We start from the raw sequence: 9,605 nt of genomic DNA on the forward strand, positions 1-9,605 counted from the left end.
TTTCCTGCAGTAGCAAACTCTCGTTTTCTTACTCTTCTATGACCTTTATAGATATAGGGTCACAAGAGATGAATGCTCAAGGTCTGTGACAGTTTATTTAGTTCACTCTTCATGGAAAAAATGTATATGGGAATAATTTTTCTGAGTTCAGGCAAATATCTGTACATCATTAACAGTTTTCTTGTTGACATGACGTGTATAATATTTAGTTTTTCAGGCAGTACATCAAGTTATTCGATATATATATAGCATCTGCAACGTAATTCATAAATGAAGCCGTGGCATCTCATATAGCCCTATATTCACTGAATTTCAATATACAAAGTCTTGTCTTTTAAAGCATTGTTTACTTTTGTCTGCATAAGACTTAAGTAAAACCTCCTATGATTCTCGATATTAGATATTACTACAAAACTTAAATATGAGTAAACATAAAACAACAGTCTCTTAAATCTGTATCAACAGTAAAGTCTCAGCTAAATAAAGGAAAGGCAAAACATATTTTACTGTAAAAATGAAAGAATATTGGATATCTTGTTTGATTGAATGAGGCTGGAAGCCAGAGACAACTTTCATTTGGATTTTTTTCTTTTGTGTGTCTTCGAAATGTTCTTATTATTGAATATCATGTGTCTTGCTGTGTTTCTAAATTCATGCACATTTCCTGCTAAGAACATATGGAAAAGAGTAGATTGTTCAGGGTGAAATCTGGATGACATAATAAACCGTGAGAGAGAAACTCAAAGGATTAATACAGATCCAAAGACTGAAACGATGTCTACTGTTAAGCGCATAGCACCATTTTTTTTATAGCACAGACATTTATGAGGCAAAAATAGGAAAACGCAAAAATCAGACCGTTACAGATGCTAGGATTTTGTATATGGGTATTCTAGATATAGTGGTAATTTAGAAGTGACAAATTTTTAACGTATCCTCATTTTAGTTGACGGTAAGAGTAGACAGAGCCTGTGTAAATTTCAAGTGTCATTGTGCTCCATTATTTTCTTGTTTTCTAGGGTCTGGTTTCTTCTCTGCAAGTGGAAAACTACCAGTGCTCTCCCTCACTAAGGCAGGTGAAAAATGCAGTGTGCACTGATTTGCTGCTTATGGCAATTTGAGGCAGGCTAGTGAGCACTGCAGCTATTAACATGGAATACCAATAGATTGATAGGAGGTGGTGTTGCTTCTCTTTACATTCATGCCTAGAAATACATTTCTGGACAGATCCTCAACTAGGACAATATTTTTAATTTAAATATCTGATTTCCATAGAGGTGTAGAGCTTAGAGGAGGGGGCCACAGCTCATGTCTCCAAGTGTCTGTGCAGAGTGGGCTCTGCCAGGGCCTGACACAGGCTCAGCACTCAGCCTTCCTTGGCTAGCCACACGCTAGGGATGCCATCCTGTCACCTGGCACTACAGCCAGGCTCACTGCCAGAAATGTGGAGCATTCAACCTACCCAGGTATGGCTTCATTCACATCTACTCTTAACTTGACCACTCCCATGTCTGTGTCGTGTGATGACATAGGAAAGCCACAGAGGACTCATCTCAATGAACTAAGGATATTTCCAAAGTATTCTGCAAGATCCTCACCAGTCACCTTTGGTGCCTTAGACTGTGTATGGAGCAAAGGCAGTTTTTGAGACCAGTTTTAGGCTCCTCTCTTCACATGCAGTGGCTTATCATCAGGAGTTGCCTGCTTCTCTCAGTGACCGTCAAAGAAGCACAGGAGCTTTGTCCTAATCCAAACTATTCATCTAACTTTCCAATTCCTTAACTAGAGACATGAACCTCACTGCAAGGTTTCTGCAAAGTTTCCTAAAATTGCAATATGTATTGAAGTGAATTAAAATCTACTCAAAACGCAGCTTTTGAATAATATAGGTTTAAATTTCCTTACTAAGATGATTCTCAGAGTAGTGAGGGCAGCTTGCAGCTATGTGTCCTGGAAGAGGACAATAACACAATAACTGAGCAAGCAGTGGCTGTTTTTTTCCTGAAAGGCAGCTCAAAGAGTGCAATCCCTGATAGGAAATACAATAAGGATTTTCTAAAACAGGCTCCTTCCTCAGCTGAAGACAGAAGAGGGCTTGGAAAAGACAAGATATGAGTCCTTTCCAAGCTGAGCCAAGGAAACTGTCTGGGAAGTTGCTATGGGAAAGGCCCAAGGGAGATCAGGAAGGCATGGAAGAGGTAAATATCTATCTGGATCTGGTCTTTCAGGAGCTTGAGGATTAAGGGATTAAGATTTCAATGAACAGAGAAAGCAGGAGAAGAAAAAGGCTTCAGTTATACAAAACAATCTGAGTCTTTACATGCAAGTACTAGAACAGTATGGCAGCATCTGATTGCTTCCTAAGCCCAGCTAAGGGAGAGCTCAGGGCTCTGCCTAGTTTGGAGGGGGAAGAGAGGTACTGATATAGTCCTGGTGTCCCTGCCCATGGCAGGAGGTTGAAACTAGATGAGTTTTAGGGTCCCTTCTGACCCAAACCATTCTATGATTCTGTTTGAAAGAAGGCTTTATCTCTTTGTCAGGAAGGCTTTAGCACCTCATATAAGCATTGCAGAGGAAAAGGGCAGGTAATCTCCTGCACAAGGAGAGTATAGCATGGCTGAGGAGGAGAGCTGAGGCCACATGCTGAAAATGAGTTTATGCTCTGTACCAGCAAACTCAAATCTGCTCTGTAACAATAATGAGTGGATGTTCACTCACTTTCCTCCACATTACATGTTTTAATACCTCTCATCATGCCACTATGGCAAAAAAGACTGATGTCTGTTTCATACTGCTGGTCATAAAGTAAATGGGGTTCAATAGCACCTCACGGTAAGAAAGCAGTTCAACCTGTGCTGCAAACCTGAGAGACTGAGACTTTTAAAGTACTTAACTATTCACTTTGTAAAATGAAAATCAACCAGATATCTTCTGTAATAAGTGCCTTTCTTTCTGTGCACATTCCAGGCTAAGGATAATAAGGCTCCTTACAAGGGAAGGCACTGACAGGAAGAACTTGAATCTGTTACAAATAACATAGTGGAAAATTTCCCCAGGCAGCTGATCTAATTTTGATTTTCAAAAAAATCTGTGTTCAGTATGAAACTGCTTGTAATTGTAGTCCCAGTAATCTTTTTAACAAGTTTTTGAAATGAGTTTTTAGTCACATCATGGTAAAGTTAGAAAGAAAGACATTGGAAAGAAGGGAAAAAGATCATTCTTATTTGGTTCCCTACTTAGAGTGTCTCAGATTTTAACACAGCAGCAATAAAAATATTCTATTATTTCCTGCTAGTTGCCAAAAGGAAGCTGTCCTGCAGAATCTGTTTCCTGGCCATCAGAAAACACTGTTGTAGTAACACATTCAAATTTGCACAAGCAAGGATTTATTGTATTAATCTTTTGCATCTCACTAGTCTTGCCCAAATCCTTGTATTTATGTAGCTGAAGTAGAAAATAAATAATTAAAGTTTGTATGTCCTAATTTCCAGCCTATTTTCCTGAATACAATTAGCCATTATTTTAACTTCTATTCTTTGCACCAGTATTATATCAGCATGGACTAAGTCTCTACTGCACCAAAATGTCAGTTTTCTTAAGTGGTCATTTTGCCTGAGGAGGGTCTAAAGGATTGTGTTGTTGAAATTATTTATCTGTGCTGATTACAGAAGAGAAACAAAAAATACCCACAAAATCAGAAGTTAATCTTAGCCAGGAAATAAGTAATATTGAGTCACTAAACCTGGCAAAGGTGGCTGTTTAACAGGAGCTGTTCAGAGCCAATTCCTGTATATATTCCAGTGAAGCATAGCCATGGCATTTATTTTAGGTACAAGTGCCAAATTAAACATTTAATTGACTTTTCTTTTACACTAAGTTGTTGTAAGTTTGGCCATGTGTTGCTATAGGTACTCCTATAGATACTACTAGACCAAGGATGACACTCAGAGAGTGCTATTTTCTGTGGGGAAAGACTGCCATTTCAAAGCTATTCTTCTGCTGCAATAAAAAATACTGACACCAAAAAATGTCTGCATGGATAACTTAGAGAATTTTTGTGTCTTTTCTACATCCAAGGGTGGGAAGTCATACAGTATTTGGTTAATTCTCATCTGGTAAAATATGTTAGTGAACATAAGTTTCTATCAGGCAATAGATTTTTTAATTTCTGGTTTTGATATTTTGCTCTTACATGTGTAAAGTAATTCTGAGAATCACCCCTACTAAACCTCTCTCATCCTACTAATGTATCACAGAGAAGTTATTCTCAGCTTTCACTGAAGCCATTGTATTTCTAATCCACTTCAGTCTGGAAAAATAACACCCTGCTTTAATTAAGAGAACAACAAATGTAAACTAGAGAAAACTAAACTCTTTCTCTCACTAAAAATTCATATGCTAAGTGATTTGCAGCAGAAATCCCTTACCCCTGTCCTGAATGATGTGTTAGCACAGACTTGCTGAAAGAGGATGAGAGTCTGATGTTATGGGTGCAAATCCATTGAGGTTTGCTGTGATTTACATCCTCAGCCCCAAGAGGAGAGTCATGTTCCTGGTTGCCTCAATGCTTCTCAGCTGCTATCAAAGAGAATAAATTTTGGTAACCTGACATCACAGTAGCACAAAAAAAAAAGAGATTTTTTGGAAAATTTTGTCCGCAGGATTTATTTTGTTCCTTCAATTTCTATCTGTTTTCCTAAAGATCTCACAGTTTCGCATACAAAACATTGTTCCTGGAATATCTCTGGGGGATAGGAAAGGGTATACACATTTATTAATTCTCTGAATCCCTATTTGAGAAGGGGTAGCTGCATATTTTGTGAGTTAAGAAGCTGAAACATTAGGACACCTAGTAAGGAAATCTCAAGCAGTCTTCAGAGAAGAAGAACACAAAGAGAGTATAGCTGGGCCTCTGAAAATGCACTTCCTAATCTTAAAAACAAACATGCAGAAGTGGTCATGATAGCTGTTTCATGTTACTCCTGCAAGATGTTTCCAGGGATTGTGGTTTCTTTTAGCCCCTTAAGTTTGGTCTAGAAGCTTTACAGGCAGCAAGGGCTGCAAACTGTAGCTGGCACAGACCATGACAGGTCACTGGTTAGGGATCAGAGTGCAACAAGGGGCACTCTGTGGATGTGGAAATGGGTGTTTCTTGGCATATTTACAGATACCACTCTCAGGTGTGGCCCCTCTCATCAGAGATGGATGCTTTCTGAGGAGGCAATTCAGGAAGGAAGCCTGAAAGCATGTGGGTGTGAGTCCTGCCCCAGGGAGAAAGGGGAATTGTTTATTCCAGCAGCAGGAAAAGAGTTGGCTCTAGGCATTTATTTCCAACAAATAGATTATTCACTAAACACACGATTTTTGTTGGCCTGAAAATATGCTTGAATCAAAACCACATCTGTAGAGCTGTTGAAGCTCGGTTTTTTTGTGGGTTTTTTTTTTTTTGTTTGTTTGTTTTTGTTTTTTTTTTTTTGCTATCCTCAGAGGTAGATATGTATAAATTTATTTCCTCAGGTCTAGGTGTGAGTTTGTGGATGGTGATGGCCTCCATAGTCACCCAGCGATCTGAACATTCATCAAATCTGTGCAAAACTCAGCTTCAGCTCTCTCTTCTGTCTGAGAAGATTTCAGATATCAGTCCCTGTAATGGGCTCCCAGCCCTGTAATGGACTCCCCAACCCTGTAATGGACTCTACCACCATGCACTAGGGCAGAGATTTCTGGAGCGCATACCACCCATAAGGCACAGGTGGCTTCAGATGGACAGGAGCAGAATCTAGTCCAAAAATACACCCCCAGAGAAAGTATTTTCAGAATATGTACACTAGAAAAATCCCTGGGAGCATCAAGGAAGGGGCAAATCTCTGTTCCTGCTGTGGGCTGGTCAAGAGAGGATGGCCCCAGAGCTTGTGCCTGTTGGGTGTACAGCAGAAGAGGCAAGCCAATGTAGTGAAGGCCTTGTGCTGATGTCTGTTTAAGCTGTTTAAGCTGTACAAAATGAAACAGTGGCATTGGGACCAGCATGAATGTTCCACTCTGGTTTGGGAGCCAGATGACCTGCTGGGATAGAAGGTCCTGTCCCCTGTATTGGGGAGGATGCAGAGATGGAAGATGAGGAAGAAGAAGGTTTCTGGGGGGCTGAAATTGATTTGCTTCAGTGGCCAAACAAAAAAATAATTACACTTCTAATCACTGTATGAATTTATTTCCACCGAATGAGCCTTACCCAGACTTCATCATTTTTGTGCCCAGTTGTGCTGAGCCAGCAATCAACTGACTGAGCTTGTGTAACAGTGTTTTTTCGTAAGCTTGTAAGATCTGTGTCCCTTGGTTTTCAGCGGCTGGATTTTCTTGGCTGGATGTTAAGGTATTGTTAAGTGCTGCCTTACTGTTTCTTGCTTGTTTTTTGCTGACATAACTGGTCCTGGTGTCACCAGAGGGATACAAGCATAAGTTCTGTCATTTTAAAAGAGGCAAAAAGTTTCAAACATAGTCTTTCGACCTTTAAAGCAAACTACAAAGACAGTCTATTTCCTAAGGCTTTTTGGGAAGAATTGAGGGAATGAATAGGACAGGATACATTTTACTGCTTTGAATTACTAGCTGGCTAAGTTAATTTAATTTTGTTTTGCGTGAGCTCTGCTGTGTTGGACTTGTATTTTAAATAACTGGAAATGTGCCAAAAGCTATGGATAGCCATTGTCCTTTGTATTTTAATTGTATTAAATAAAATGAGAACAATGGGAGTGAAAAAAAACCCTAGAGGTGGGTCATAAATAAGCATTATTTAGTTTCTAACAGACATGTTTTATTTTCCCAGTTATAATGGAAGACATAAAAAAGGCATTTAAACATGTCCTGAACAACTGAGAAACAAATAACCCTGGGTCCATTACTGTCTGAAACAAAGACTTTTTTATATTTTTCCTGAACAACTAATACAAATTAATCTTTACTGTTTAAATTATATTTATTTTGTTAATAGAATAGACAAAAGAACTAATGAGAAATTAACAGAACCTCCAATGGAAACTATTGATATGTGACATTTGGTCAGCTGAACACAGAGTTATGCTTTAAGCCAGAGAAAAGCAAGAAAGATCATATCATATTTGACACTATCCAGAAACCAGAGAAAAAGCTCAGTAAGTTGTCAAAGGAGAATTCAGTTTTGAAATTTTACATTGAGCCAGAGAGCTTTCTCATTACTGGTAAAATGCAATGATTTTGATAAAACAGCAACACGATTAATTTCCTTTATGCTTTGCATCTAAAACCAAATAGGTTATTGGGGTGGGTTTTAAATGTTTTCTGGACAAGAAAATACTGCCACTTTCACCTGTCAATACTACCATTTTGCTGACAAATTTCATCTGCTCTCCTCTGCCTAACTGCTCTCTCCCAGCCGCCTAAGCAGCCTAGATGCAGTACAGGATGCTCCATCTCCCTTGTGCACGCTGCTGCTCACAGCCAACTTGTCCTGACCTCTGTAAAAACCCTGTCAAGTCTGACAACAGCCTGCAATACTGGCATCTTATCCTGTGTTTGCTGTACTTCTTTTTGTCAGTAGTTTTTTATTCCCAAATCATCTACTTCATTGAATCCTATCCAAGCTGGTAAGATTTCATGGAGGTTGGTTTTGCTGCATTGGCATGTTTATTGGTTGCTTGATCATCTATAGAGGAGGGTGTCTAGAAATCTGTCTAGTACCTCTGAGGGAGCACTTTTCACTTCCCTAGTTATTCCTATAGTAAACTCTCACATTATTTGTGGGCTCAAAATATTTGTGAATAAAATACAAGGACAAACAACCTATTGTATGGCAGGAAGTATGAAGTCTGCAGAAATGCCCTCTAGTTTTCTGTTGGTTCTTTTCATCAGGAGCACCTGTATATGGCTAAACAGCATATAAATCTTGTACTATTTGCATTTTACCCCCAAAGTCTTCTAATGAGTCTGTGCTTTATTTTTATAAACTTTTTATAAGCTGCCTGGAGGCTTATATCTGCTGGCAGACATAATTTTTGGTAGAAATCATCTCACATTTCATTAAAAAGAAAAAAAATCCCCATTGTTATCCCAAGAATGAATTTTCATCTTTGTTACATGGCTCATCAAACAAATGGTTCCAATTCTTCAGATTTAATACTAGACAGATGTTGTGTTAGACAGATATTATCACACTTTTTGGAATTCTACATGATAGAGGATATATCTTTGCAGGCTGTGCTGCACATCAGACAAAAACCTTATCCAAAAAGATATAAAATAACATTTGTGGAATCATAGTATTTCAAACCCAGAGATGCTATTGCATGCTTTTGGCCAAAGTCAGATGAGAAGGCAAGCAGCACACTGGTACAAGTCCCTCATTACAAGCTCAGGACTGCAAGTTGATTAGCACTCTGGCCCCAGTCCAGAAAAGCAGTTAGACTGAGAAAGTCTGTAGGAGTCTGTGGGTGTTTAATTCCTTCAAGCTTATTTTAAAAATTGTAGCCTTAAGCATTTGCTTCCATAGGTATATTCACATGTTTAAATGAAGCAGGTTGCTGGCAGGGAACCTGAAGACCCACCACCATGTAGCTGCAAGTCCCATTCACCAGACTCTTCTTGGTGTGGTGAGAACCAGTGATGCTGGACACTCCTGATATTTTCCTTGGAAGGAGAGAATCTCTTCAGGTTCAGTGAAGTGGCAGAGCCTGATGTCAAACACTGAGCACTCTCTGTCATTGTGAGACAAGCAGAGAAGTTAGAAAACCAGGCCAGTGAAATGAAGAAAGAAGCACTGCCCAGAGCCAGGACTCTCCCTTGGAGCTGCACATAGACCCCTGCCTGTCCTGATGTGGTTTTAAGGAAAGTACTTTAGCTTCTAGAGCTCACATGCAGTCTCCAAAACAGCAATATAATTTCTTGATCTCTATTTTTTGGTCTTCAGTCATCCTTATTTATGCTGGTTTTAATTTCTGTTTTCTCACATGCATGAATTCATGAAAGCTGATGTCTTTTGAACTACAATCTTTTGCCCCCACAAGCCACATAGTGACCAGTCCTCAAGGAAATGGGACATTTGCAGCAAACATTGGTTTGTTTGAAGGGTATAGATAAAGTCAGCATCAGTTAAGGTTCTGTCTGGTCACAAGCTACAGTTCTGTACATAGAAGTAAGTCTTCTCCTGTCTGTGGTTGGAAATGCACCCTGAGGGCATAGGGCAAGTTCTTTTTGGTGCACTGCAGTCCAAGCAGTGCTGTGGGTCCTTTTAATAGTTTCCTACTTTTCAGTTGAAAATATATTCCTAGAGGGTACATAGGTAGAGTGGGTCTTATGAAGTTATGTTGTGCCCTACTGAAGCTAATATATTTCTCTTCTCCCCAGGACTAATTAACTCAGATATTATTCTGAGCTAGCAGAGATGCATAGATTCCAATACCTGACTCAGATCTTTCACAGGTATCTCTACATGCTGCCTGAGTTATGCCAGCAAGACATATTCTGCAATCCTAGGCAATCCTTTTTAAAGAAATTCAAAGCAAGGAAACTACAGAATGTAAATTTTATAAAGTGTATATATTATAATAGTAGTATAGTAAGTATAATAGTGCTGC

Source organism: Taeniopygia guttata, chromosome 1A (assembly GCF_048771995.1).
Source record: "Taeniopygia guttata chromosome 1A, bTaeGut7.mat, whole genome shotgun sequence".
Lineage (NCBI taxonomy): Eukaryota > Metazoa > Chordata > Aves > Passeriformes > Estrildidae > Taeniopygia > Taeniopygia guttata.